General features: G+C 39.8%; 1 long non-coding RNA gene across 2 annotated transcripts in view; it reads left to right on the top strand.

The window, feature by feature from the left end:
- Nucleotides 1–13,642, top strand: part of LOC110261191 — a 55,796-nt gene extending 42,154 nt beyond the window's left edge. Inside the window, exons 2-4 of one of the 2 annotated variants that reach the window (XR_002345079.1) lie at nucleotides 2,561–2,646; nucleotides 8,996–9,115; nucleotides 13,468–13,642. This is a non-coding gene — a long non-coding RNA (uncharacterized LOC110261191). The remainder of the gene's footprint in view (nucleotides 1–2,560; nucleotides 2,647–8,995; nucleotides 9,116–13,467) is intronic. The other variant, XR_002345080.1, reaches the window with a different exon arrangement.

Below are 13,981 nucleotides of genomic sequence, written 5' to 3'. Positions count from 1 at the left end.
AGCATTTGGAAATTCCCAAGCTGGAGTTAACACTGGAGCTCCAGCCACCAGCCTGCACCACAGCCACCAGCCTGCACCACAGCCACAGCAACACGGGATCCAAGCGGCATCTGAGACCTACACTGCAGCTTTGCAGCAATGCTGGATCCTTAACCCACTGAGCAAGGCCAAGGATGGAACCTGCATCCTCATGGACACGGACACTAGTGTTCTTAAACCGCTGATCCGCAACAGGAACACTTCCCCTGCACTACTTAAATAGGTATTATTGCTCTCTCTCTCCCTCTCTCTCTACCATATTAAGTGAATTTAAGTAAATATCATCAAGTTAAAATGTGTAATATGGCAATCTGTCTTAATTAAAATAATATAAATTTGATGATATATGTCAATAAAAAGTCATACAAAAAATTCCATGGGATAATAATAACTAAAACAACGAATATACTTTTGGATACTTAAAAAATATGTTCACAAGTTCTTTGATAGTCCTCCTTTCAGGAGTTGAAGGTTAATTTCCTTCCTTTTGATGCATGTGCTGAACTTAGTAACACACTTCTAATGAATAGACTATGGCAGATGGAATGGGATGTGCTTTTGGCATACTGAAGCTTCCCTCTCTCTTTCTCTCTCTCTCTTTTCTTCTTTTCTTCTCTCTCATCCTTTCCTCAGAAACCATGTCCTATTAGCAGCCCTATCACAATCACATTGTCTATGCCTCAACTTCCCATATAGAAGCCACTCAAAGCCTAAAAACCCTTCTCGCCAATAGCAAATCCTTGATTTCATAATTTCACAGCTCAGCTACTCTTACTATTCTGCCATCCTATCATGGTTTTAGAAGAGAAATCAAGAAGCAGCCCTGGCATCCAGGGACTGGTCTGACACAGTGAGGACTCAGCATTGTTTGGAGCTGGATTGGTGCCCATGGCCAGGCCATATATATTCTTCTTCAACATAAGTAATCTCATGGAACAGCAACATCAGGCCAGTCACTTAGATAAAACAAGGCCACTTCATAATTTTATCTAAACAGAGATGAAAAAGGAAGATCACCGTGCCACCCACAGAATTCCAAACATCTCTCTCTGTTGGCTAAAATGAATGACTGTTCCTTCTTTACCAACCATTACAGCTTTATCCAGACTCAAGGTGCCTTTCTGTAGACAAGATTAACTGAGGAGTTCTCACTGTGGCTCAGCAGGTTAAGAACTCTACATAGTCTCCATAAAGATGCAGGTTCGATACCTGGCCTCGCTCAGTGGGTTAAGGATCCAGCGTTGCTGCAAGTTATTGCATAGGTTGCAGCTGCAGCTCCAATTCCAACCCTACCTAGGAACTTCCATATACGGCAGGTGCAGCCATAAAAAGAAAAAAAAAAGATTAATTGAGATAACCTATCATGGAATGACTCCAGTTTTCTATCCAGTCTAGAGTAAACACCTGCTTCCTTGGACCCCTCCCCAAATCACCCAGCCAAAGCCCAAATTTTCTAATAGGCCCTTTCTAACTCCTCTTACTGAGATGCCCTATGGTTTCTTATGGTATGTGTTATCCTTCCATGCATAGAGTAATAAACTACAACTGCAAGTGTGTTCCTGATGGTCTCTGGCCAGAAAGTAGAGAAAATTGATATAGTAATAATTACCATTTGTTTCTTCTCCAGTGGGGGCACAGACCTGGATTATAATTCTGGCTCTGTAACACCTTAGTTGTAGGACTTTGGCTAAGCAACAAATTTTCAATGCCTCAATCTCCTCATCTGTAAAATAGGACAATACCATAACTAAACAGGCAATCTTAGGAACTAAATGATGAGGTCCCGTAGTGGCTCAGTGGTTAACAAATCTGACCAGGAACCATGAGGTTTCAGGTCCAATCCCTGGCCTCGCTCAGCAGGTTAAGGATCCGGTTTTGCCGTGAGCTGTGGTGTAGGTAGTAGATGCGGTTGGGATCTGGAGTTGCTGTGACTGTGGCGTAGGCTGTTGGCTACAGCTCCAATTAGACCCCTAGCCTAGGAACCTCCATTCACTGCAGGTACAGCCCTAGAAAAGCCAAAAAAAAAAAAAAGAAAGAACTAAATGAGATAACGTACATTAATCACTGATCTTACTCCCTTGCACATAGAAAATGCTCAATATATGAGTTTCTCATTTCAGTGAGGGTAAAACAATTGCTTTTACGAAAACTAGGAAATCATTTCAAATTTTGCTAAAATTTAAAATATACTAGAGTATCTCATATTTGACATACCACCTAAAAAAGCAAAACTATATAAGCACTTCCTTACCTTCCCAAGATGAGAAATTATTTCTGCTTGGTGAAGTCTCATGTAATTTTTCAAAGCTTTGACCTCTACAAAGGATGATGTATTGGTTAAAATTATTTGGGGCTTGGAATCTTCTTGGAGTTGTTTGTAAAGCTGAATTGTAACAGTAGATTTATTAAATGAGTCAATTTTTTCCAGCGTTTGGATGTGTCAGACCACTCTTCCCTCTGGGTAGGAGGTTTGGGGGTTTGCACTTTGAGGGTTCAAATGAAAACAGCCCCTGTCCTGCAGATGCAGCCTCTTCTGGGAAGCATGATTTGTCTCCAAGACTGACCTCCTTCCAGTGCGTGTCCTTGGTGTGTGGACCACCATCCAAGGTTTGTCATCAGCCCTGCAAATTCCGAAATTCCACCTCATCTTTATTCTGATGACCACCTAACTTTGGGATGCTAAACCATGCATCAAAGCTTCTAACAGATTCACTTATAAAATCTGAATTTTTTGTTTTATGAGGAGAAGGTTAACTGCCAAGGAAAACCATAATATCAACGGGCTAAACAAGCATATATTTTCCCTATAGACAAAGTATGTGGGAAATCAAATTATGAAAAGATAAGAATGGAATCAGAATAAGACTTATGTGATTCTGATGTTTAATAGCATCTGTTCTGATAGGGGGTGACAGATGGCTTTTGAGGGAAAGACAAACTAGCTACTTGATTGAAGGGTGCACCCCCCCAGGAGTTCCTCTTGTGGCTCAGCCGTAGTGAACCCAATCTATGAAGATGTGAGTTCAGTCCCTGGCTATGCTCAGTGAGTTAAGGATCCAGCATTGTTGTGAACTGCAGTGTGGCAGTCCTGGCTCAGATCCCACATGGCTGTGGTTGTGGCTATGGCATAGGCTGGTAGCTGCAGCTCAAATTTGACCCTTAGCCTGGGAACCTCAATATGCCATAGGTGAGCCCCCCCCCAAAAAAAGAGTGCACCTTCCATGGTGCCCTAACAAAAGCTGCCCTTCTGAAAGTCCTTTCTTTGTCTTTCTATTGCTAGAAAGTCATTCCTTCTATATGTCACATTTTTTCTTTATGCAATATGGAAATCTAGAAGCAAATGAATAACCAAGAAAATCAGAGATGCATCAAGACACTGTTTTACATGTGCCTCATTGAACTTTCATGCTAACCACAAACCTACAGGTCTGAACAAGGCTAACCTCTGAAAGGAATGGATGACTGTTATTCATCCTACATATGAACCTGGAGAGGTTGGGGACAATGCTTGGGGTGGGGAGTTGTGGACACCAGAGTGACAGAGTGAGCACCTTTCAGTGGATGGTACGTGGTGTCTAGAAGGCAGCCTGTGAGTGAGGCCCAGGGCAACAGCTACAAGACCTGAAGGGTGATCCAGGTTGAGGAGGTAGATCCTTTTCTCCATGTTCAAATTCTATTTAATTTTCCTCTAAAACTTTAATGAAGTCTCTTAAAAAAAATAAATAAAGGAAGAAAGTATAGTCTGAGGATATGGGGAAAAAATACCAGGGTAAAGATACCTATCAAAAAGTACTAAATAGGAGTTCCCTGGTGGTTTAGCTGGTTAAGGATCTGGTGTTGTCACTGCTGTGGCTCTGGTTAGTGCTGTGGCACAGGTTTGATCCTTGGCCTGGGATCTTCCATCTGCCATGGGAATGACTGAAAAAAAAACACAAACAAACAATTAGTAAACAAACAAACAAACTACTAAGTAATAAAAAGGGAGATTACACAAGTTCCTGTTGTGGTTCAGCAGGTTAAGAATCCAACTAGTATCCATGAGGATGCGGGTTTGACCCCTGGCCTCGTTCAGTGGGTTAAGGATCCAATATTGCCACAAGCTGTAGCATAGGTCACAAATGCATCTTAGATTCTGTGTTGCTGTGGACTGTGGCAGAGGCCGGAAGCTACAGCTCTGATTTGACCCCTAGCCTGGGAACTTCCATATGCTGCAGGTCTGTCTGCAAAAAGAAAAGAAAAAAAAAAAAAGCAGAGGGGGAGGAATTAATCTTCATTGAAACAAGGAAATAGTCCCAGTGCCAAAGCCCAAAATACAAAATGTCCCTGCCAAATACTGTGTCCAAATACAGAGTCTTGTTAAATTAATCAATTGATTAAGAATAATTACATCCCCAAACACTAATCAAGTGGGTGTTTGAATAGAGGGATGTGATGTGGAGGACCAGGGCACGTCCCATAGATGTGTCCAGGAATCCTAGGAAGGCCATAATGAAGGAGGAATTATCCCACCCATTGTTTTGATTATCGACAGCCTGGAAACCCATCCAGGGGACAGTGTGAGGTGAAACATAAGAACACAACATTATGAAAGCTATAAATCAATGAGAGGCATGTCCTCAGGAAAAAGGTATGACTGATTTGATGAGTGGTTATCTGTAAAAGAAAATACAGACAGAAATTGTGTGTCATCCTACCTCATGCTCCCCTATTCCCCCTGCCTTTATTCTGTCATCAATTTCCACCCTCCTTAGACTATTTTATAGCAAATATTAGACTCCATTAAAGATGAGCTCAGATTCAGACAGGAGATAGTATGAAATGTATGCATAGAAACTGCAGAAAAGAAGAAATACAATATAAGCCAAGGGCACTCAAAGAATAACCTCAAAAATCAAAGCAACCAGGGAAATGGAAGAGCTAAAGATCACCATTTAAATAAAATGAGAGGTAACGTTATGTCTCTTAAAAAGCAAAAGGAGTTAGAGTTCCTGTCATGGCTCAGCGGAAACAAATCTGACTAGCACCCATGAGGATGCAGGTTTGATCCCTGGCCTCCCTCAGTGGGTTAAGGATCTGGCATTGCGGTGAGCTGTGGTGTAGGTTGCAGGTGGGGCTCAGACCTGACGTTGCTATGGCTATGGTGTAGGTCAGCAGCTGATTCTGACCCCTACCCTGGGAATCTCCACATGTCTCAGATTCTGCCTTTAAAAAAAAAAAAAAAAAAAAAAAAAAGGACCAGGAGTTCCTGTCATGGTTCAGTGGTTAACGAATCCGACTAGGAACCATGAGGTTGCCTGCCCTGGCCTCGCTCAGTGGGTTAAGGATCCTGTGTTGCTGTGGCTGTGGTGTAGGCCAGTGATTACAGCTCTGATTAGACCCCTAGCCTGGGAACGTCCATATGCCGCAGGTGCAGCCCTAGAAAAGACAAAAAGACCAAAAAAACAAACAAACAAACAAAAAAAACAAAAACAGAGTCAGAAAAAAAAAGCTACAGATGTTCAAATAAGATATTATAAACTAAGACAATGATCAATTAAAACTGAGCTGACAGAAAAATAAGAAAGAAATAAAAGAGAAATGTTGAAGTATTACAAAGATGGAGTTCCTACTGTGGTGCAGTGGATGAAGAACCTGACTGCAGTGTTTCAGATCGCTACAGAAGAGCCGGTTCAATCTCTGGCCCGGGAACTTCCATATGCGGTGGGTGTGACCATAAAAAAAGTTAAAATATTTTAAAAAATAAATAAATACACATGACTGGTAACTGTCAGGAGCAGCATGGACATGTTTGAGAAGAGAACTTCAAAATGTATTGAAAATGATATTCTACAATCCTTCAGGAAGAATTGAGAAAAAGTAGTGTGTGGAAGGGGATTGTTTCTAAGCCTAGTCTTTCACACCTAGAGTTTCTTAAAAATGCAAAGAAAAACTGCAGAGGAAATGACGGTATTCGAAATGTCAGGGGGTGGGTGTCAGGACAGGTTGTAGCCTAACCAGTTACCGGGCCAGCTGGTGCAGGGGAGAGAAATACCCAGCCTACCACAGAAAACATGAGGTTCCTGAAGCCCAGGGAGTTCTCTGGAAAATCTGCTTTGGCACAAAAAGGGAAGCTTAGATACCAGGCATTTCATCATTTGCATTCTCAACGCTAACCATCCTTTAGTTATGATGGCAAATATTTGAGGACCTTAAGAAACACTTTACTGACTTCAAAATAAAATGAATAGCCAAGAAAAATATTCTCATAACTACACCTTGAATATAAATGCAATTTTTGTTTGTCCATATGTATGAACCTGTTCACTGTGTGTGTATTTTTCTGAATGTTATGGGTAAAATTTTATATCTTTCATTTAAATTATGCCATATGGAGACTTCTATTTAGCTATATTAAAATTTTTACATATTTGCTTTCGCTCTTACCTTTCCTTTATAAACTCTCCAGATAAGCTAGATTATTATCCATTATACATAGTCACTTGAAGCATTTTTTTTTTTATCTCTTAATGGCTTTTAGTACAGCATACAGAAGTTCCCAGGCTAGGGATCAAATCAGAGCTACGGCTGCTGGCCTATACCACAGTCACAGCAACGTGGGATCCAAGCCATGTCTGTGACCTGCATCACAGCCCACAGCAACACTAGATCCTTAACCCACTGAGCGAAGCCAGGGATCAAACATGCATCCTCACAGACACTAGACAGTTCGTTACCAGTGAGCCATAATGGGAATTCCACATTTGAAGCATTTTAAAGTTGCCTTTAGAGATAGAATTTCTGGAAATTTGAGACTCCGAAAGCCTCATAACCTACCTTGTAACAAAAAGCACTAGGAGAAATGGGATCAATTCATGTACAGAATCTGGAAACCTTGCTAAGGAAGAGCAGAAAGAGGAGTCAGTCACTTCAGACAGAGGAAGGCCAGGGCTACCCGAAAGGGGACACATCACAATAAAAGTTGTAGCTACTGCTCCAAGAGTAGCCTTCTAGGTCCTTCTCATTATTCTAATCCAGAAAGAGGGAGCAAGGAAGTCAAGACTCAAATTAGCCAGAAGAAGGAATCTGCAATAGCTGAGATAACCATTGAGAGCCAAAGTCCAACTGACTAGAAAACATAAGGCTGTAACACCAAGTAACAGCCCTGAGTATTGGTGGAGAAAGAGGACTGTAAAAGGAATTTACCCATGGCAATAATATAGATGTAATGAGATATATAGATATAGATATATAGATACATAGATATATATATGTTTATTCATAAGTGTTTACACACTCACACACACACAACTATTACAGAAGGAACACATAAGCACAAAGATTGTTGCCAAGAAAGGCCATCCAGGAGTTCCAGTTGTGGCTCAGTGGGTTAAGAATCTGGGCTAGTGTCTGTAAGGATGTGGGTTGGGTCCTTGGCCTCACTCGGTGGATTAAGGATATGGTATTGCTGCAAGCTGCAATGAAAGTCACAGATGCAGGGGTCGGATCCAGTGTTGCTGTGGCTGTGGCATAGGCCGGCTGTGGCTCTGTTTCAATCCCGAGCCTGGGAACATCCATATGCCGAGGGTGTGCCTTTAAAAAAAAAAAGAAAAAAAAACATCCGATCCATAACACTCCCAAGGTTAAAGATGGACCAGGAATTTAAATTTCCCTGAAGATACAATCTCTAACAGTTTATTCCATGGAACTTGAGGTGGTAACCCTAATTAAATAGAAGTACTCAGGATCTGGATAAAGGGTTAGAAGTGGCTTCAATTTTAAAGGTATTCTATAGTCAAAACTGAGCCATCTTTTTAAGATTCAAATGGACTGCAATTGTGTTGTTTGGATTCTACAGTTGCCTTAGATAATTGATTTTAGAGCTGAGATTTTCTAAAAGGCTGGAATGGTTCAAGAGGAGGTGGCTATCAGAGTTCCCGTCATGGCGCAGTGGAAGCAAATCCAACTAGTATCGATGAGGATACAGGATCCATCCCTGGCCTCACTCAGTGGGTCAGGGATCCAGCGTTGCTATGAGATGTGGTGTAGGTAGCAAATGCAGCTCTAATTTGATCCCTAGCCTGGGAACTTCCATATGTTGTACGTGTGACACTAAAAAAGCAAAAAAAAGGGGGGGGGCTATAATAGCAGTTACCTGATGCTCAGGCAGAGGGTAGACATGGAGTATCTGGACCAATGCTGATGCTGATAAACGCCAGTCTCTTTAGAGGAATTAGCTCTGCTGCAGATATCATATGGAGACATTCTTTCTATCCATGACTTGGGTTCGGAAGTTTACTAAAGACAGAAGCAGGCAAGAGGCAGATGTTTCACCATATCCCACTCTGGTCTCTTCTCTCAGATCAAGAGAGTTGTGATTTCTGAATAGAAGACCAACTGAGGAGGAAACAGTGAATGAGAGCTATGCCTAGGACAGACAACTTAATAAGAGGGCCAAGAATCACAACCCCTTAAAGTGCTTCTAGAACTTTAACGTGTAGAAATCCTCCATAGACCTTGCTCAAATGTAGATTCTGATACAGAAATTCTAAATAGGGACTGATATTTTGCATTTCAAACAAATGCCCAGGTGTTGAGGGCTTTGTTTTGGAGACCACGCTTAAGTTAAGGCTTTAGAGAGCTAACGAAAAATATTGAATACAAAACCATCTTAAGAATCAGTTACACAACAGCCTGTGATCAAAATTCACTGAATTGCTCACTAGAAGGTGGGAGTTTCAAGGCTGAATTTGAGAAACGTGTTACCAAATTTCCAATCCAAAAGAGGATGAAGAAATGATAGTTGTCACCTAGCCTGTAGATTATGTCAGTAAGAAAGACTGTTCTCAGAGAATTTCAGGGTGCCCTGCTATTCGGAAATGTTAATAGATTTGAAGGATAGTCTTATATTTGTCAAATCTCCAGAAGAAAATAAACAAGGATTAAATGGCCCTTCATTTTTTTTTTTTTATTCACACAGTATTTATTGAGAACACACTATGTCTTAGGCCCTTTGCCTGGTGTTGAAAATGCAGCTGGGATCAAGACAGACACATCACTTTATGAGATGGGAGAAAACAACCATTTCCACTGGAGTCAGGTGCGTGGAGATGTCTGAAGAGAAAGTGGATGGACATGAGTGGCCCCTGGCCCACCAGCAGTAGCCTGAGTGAGAAATGGGGACCATCCCTGAACTTTACCTGGAGTGAGTCTGGGGTTTAGAAACAAATTACGAATTCTTCCCCATATTTTACACCCATTCATTTATTCCCAAACCTTAAGAAAAATCCTCATTAAATTGACAACATGGTGTTTGTAAGTACGATACTATATGAAATGGGAGCAGGGCCTGTGCAAACATGGTACAGAATAAAACAAAGATCCCCACCAGTGGATGGGCTGAGGATGGCAGGTGTAGGCTCCAGTGAAATTGGCAGTGGTTAATGGATGCACTGTTGAACGAGAGACAGTCATGCGAGAGGTAAGTGCCTGGTAGCGAATGAGGAGGCCAGGGTGGAGGGATCTGGGATACACACTCAGAGAACAGGTAAGAGCCCTCGGAGGCAGGAAGCCGTCCTTCAGGTGACCGCATGTGCTTCATTCCACATGCACCAATTTTATAGCTTGTTTCTCAGAGCGTGATCTGATTTCCCTTATTTCCAAGTTCTTCCGTTGTCTGCAGAGGATGAAGTCCATATAATGAAATACTTTCTTTTCTGGGGTCCTTCTGCAGTTAAACTACAGTGTGCAAGAAATACAGAATTTGGAAAAAGGCTGAATATTCATCTCTGTCCCTCGATCCTCCTTGTCTTCTCCGTCCTGTTCGCCCACAACGTTCACAGCTCCATCTGCAGTGCAGAATGTGAGCACTATTTCATCCTCAGGGACATTCCTTCTCTGCCATCTGCACCACAGCAGCAATAATTCCAGCAGGACTTGTTTAAAACAACAGTATATCATTTCGAGACAGGAGTTTCTCAAAAGGTTCTTTTAGGGCACAAAGAGTCCTCCTCTGATCCCCTTTGCATTTTTCTTTCTAGAATCCCCCCCCTTTTTTCAATAAATTTTCATGCTTCCAAAAGATCCCACTTAATCTAGAAGCAAAATTTTAAAGTCATAATTTTAAAACTTGTAGTATAGTTTTGAAAACTCAATTTGAGCCTAGAGATAACTAAAACAGACCCTACTGACTCAATTTTGCTGCCTCATTGTTTAGGAAAATGCATAGAATTTAACCTGAGTGTGTTTTTAGTAGCCTCGTTAATTTCAAAACATTGTATTCACTAAAACCACGAGTTCCTTTAGTGAATTAGAAGCACTGTGTTGAACATATCTTGAAATTATGTGACTATTGCATGAAAGAAGGCGACCAAATACAATAAGGATTCTCAACGAATAGATAACAGATTTAACAGCAAATTTGCTCTTGTGGAGGTCACGTAGGTAAGCACTGATGAAAAAATTTAACACGACTGGTCAGCAAAAAATGTATATTCTGGAAATCATCTATTGTTAGGCATCCTGAAATAACTGATAAATGCCAAGTTGTACCCTGAAAATGGATGTAAAAATGGAATCTCTGAGAGCAGAATCCCCTACTCTGCCAATGACTCTCTCAGGAGGAAAATATTGGTGAAGACAAGACAGGTTTTCTCAAGACTCTGGTTCAACAGCTCTGACTCAACCCAGAGAGCAGGGCTGAATAATTTGAAAGAGGGAAAGGAGAAAGAAAATTTGTCTAATTCAGGCCCACACTAATATTTTAAAAACAAAAAATACACACTTAAAAAAAAAAGCAACAGATTACTTGGGAAACCTGTTAAGAAAGGAACTCCTAACAGTACCAACTTATTTTATAACAAGAGAATTTGAGAAAACTCACTGGAATGTTCTATTATTTGTACTGGAAATTTAGGAGCCAAAATCTTTATCTTGAAAGCTCATATGCTAATATGCCTTTTTAAATGTACATTTTGTTTATTTCTACGTCAACTGTCCCTTCACCCCTCTCCACACTTATATATTTTTTTCAAATAAACATTTTTATCAATACAGATGTTAGAAGTATACACATCATAAATGTGTAGCTCAATGAATTTTTTTATAAGCACACCACTCAGATAGAGAAGTACATATCATCACACTCCAGAAGCTCTCCAAGGAACTTTTCTCTGTCCTTGTCCTTACCTTGCCCTTCAAATGTAACCTCATCCTGACTTCTACACCACCTATTAGTTTTGCCTGATTTGCAGCATTATGTACATGAATGATATAGCTTGTAGCCTCTGCATCTGACTTCTTTCATTCAACATTGTTTATGAGATTTATTTGTTCTTGCATGTAGCACTAGTTTGTTTATTTTCATTGCTGTGAGAAATTCCATTGTATGAATATATAAGAATTTATTTACTTTGTTTTTGATAGACAAGTGGGTTGTTACTAGTTTCTAATTGTCACAAATTGTTATAAGCAATGCTGCTATAAGCATTCATACATATATACATATGCATATACTATACATGTATTGCATGTGTGTGTGTATATATATGTGCAAGTGTGTATATGTACACATCTTTTGGTGAATATGTGTATGCATTTCTGTTGGAGTCAAATCACTAAGTCACGTGGGTATGAATATATTCATTTTTGGTAGATACAGTGATTTTCCAAAGAGCTTGCCCCAATTTACCTTCCCATCAGCAGTGTATGAAAATTCTAGTATCTCCACAATTTAATCAACATTTCATTTCTCAGTCATTTTAATTTTCTCCTTTCTGGCAAGTACAATGTAGTGATATTTCATAGCAGTTTGAATCTTAATTTCCTCAATGACTAATGACGGACGCATTCTCATACATGTGTTGTCAAGTGCGTATTTTATACTATGAAGTCCAGGTTTCAGTCTTTTGTCCATTTTTCTACTGGGTTGTCTCCCTTTTCCCTCTTGATTCATAGGCAATGTTTATACATTCTCAATTTAAGTACTTTGCTTGTGAAATATACTGCAAATATCTTCTCTTCAATGGCTCAATATTTTATTATGTTGGTAATATGTTTTGGTGGATTGTAATCTTATTTATCAAGACTTTCCCTCTTGCTTAACAGCTTTGTGTGTCATGTTTAAGAAATATTTACCAGGATTTCGCAGTGTGGCACAGAGGGTTAAGAATCCAATGGCAGCAGCTCGGGTTGCTGTGCAAGTGCAGATTCAATCACCAGTGGGTAAAACATCTGACACTGCCACAGCTTCAGCATAGGTCCCAGCTGGGGCTCAGATTTGATCCCTGGCCTGGGAACTTCCTATGCCGTGGGTGCTACCATTAAAAAAAAATTTTTTTAAGAAATCTTTACCAACCTCAAGGTCATGAATATCTTTTTTCTTGTTACTTTCAAGAAACTTTAATGTTTTTTTCAAATTTAAGCCTAAAATCCTCCTGAGATTGATTTTTGTTTAAGGCAGAGTTTCTCAATATTGGCACTAATGACATCTTTTTTTTTTGGTCTTTTTGTCTTTTTAGGGCCATATCCACAGCATATGGAGGTTCCCAGGCTAGGGGTCGAATCGGAGCTGCAGCTGTTAGCCTACACCACAGCCACAGCAGTGTGGGACCAAACTGTATCTGCGACCTACACCACAGCTCATGGTAACGCCAGATCCTTAACCCACTAAGGGAGGCCAGAGATCAAACCCATGTCCTGGTGGATGCTAGTTGGATTCATTAACTGCTGAGCCATGATGGGAACTCCCACTAATGACATCTCGAACAAGATGATTCTTTGCTCTTTGGGACTGCCGTGTGCACTGTAGGGTGTTTACCAGCATCCCTAAACTGCCCTTATAGATGCCCGCACCATTCCCCACTTATTCATGACAATAATGTCTTCAGTAAATCAGTTATACATACACACACACACACACACACACACACGTATATATATTCTTTTTGAGATTCTTTTCCCATGTAGGTTATTATATAGTATTGATTAGATTACTCATACAGTAGGTCCTTGTTACTTATTTATCTATTTTTTGTATTAGTGTGCACATGTCAATCCCGAACTCCTATTTACCCCTCCCACCCCACATTTCCCCTTTGGTAACCATGAATTTTATTTCAAAATCTTTGAGTCTGTTTCTGTTTTGTAAGTTCTTTTGTATCATTTTTTGTTAGAGTCCACATGTTATTAATCTCATATGATATTTAACCCTAGACGTTATTATACTAAGTGAAGTAAGTCAGAAAGAGAAAGACAAATGTCAGAAAATTTGAATTGTCAATCCTTTCTTTAGGATCTCTGCATCTGGAATCATGAAAAAGATGGGTCTGTAATTTTCCCTTCTTGTAAATATTTTATCAAGTTTTTCTATCAATATTTCTCTGGCCTATGATAGAGATAGGTTGAAGTTCTGGATGTTATCTTCTTTCAGAGATTTACTCTTGCTTCTGGCAGGTAAAGACTGCAGTTTTTCTGCCAAGAAAAGAAAAGATTACAGAGGGAAAAAAAAGAAGACAGGAGGATCCTTTGTTCTTGAAAAGAGACTTGAGAAATTTCTGCCTCACAACATCACACAGCTGTTTTAAACAACATCTGATGGAATTGTTGCTGGTTGTATTAAAAAATAATTGAGGAGGTTTTTCCCTTTTTTGTGTAAAAGTGATCCTATTTCTTCTATAAATGTTTAAGAGAATTTATGGCAAAGCCATCTTATTCTGACATTTCTTTGTGAAAATATGTTTTTTTTGTAGATTTAGCAGCTTTAATAGAGATAGGACTGTTTAGCTTTTCTATTTCTTCTTATATAAGGTTTACTAAATTGTGTTTCTCAAAAGATTTGTCCATTTTATCTGAATAGTCAAATCATTGCTTTAAGTTTTTCTAAACATATTTTAATTATATTTTTAATGTCTAAAGGCTATGGAGTAATATCCGCATTGCTACTTTAATGGTTTGTGTTTATTCTTCT

This window comes from Sus scrofa, chromosome 6 (assembly GCF_000003025.6).
Source record: "Sus scrofa isolate TJ Tabasco breed Duroc chromosome 6, Sscrofa11.1, whole genome shotgun sequence".
Taxonomy (NCBI): domain Eukaryota; kingdom Metazoa; phylum Chordata; class Mammalia; order Artiodactyla; family Suidae; genus Sus; species Sus scrofa.
This window is presented reverse-complemented; position numbering and strand designations above follow the sequence as displayed.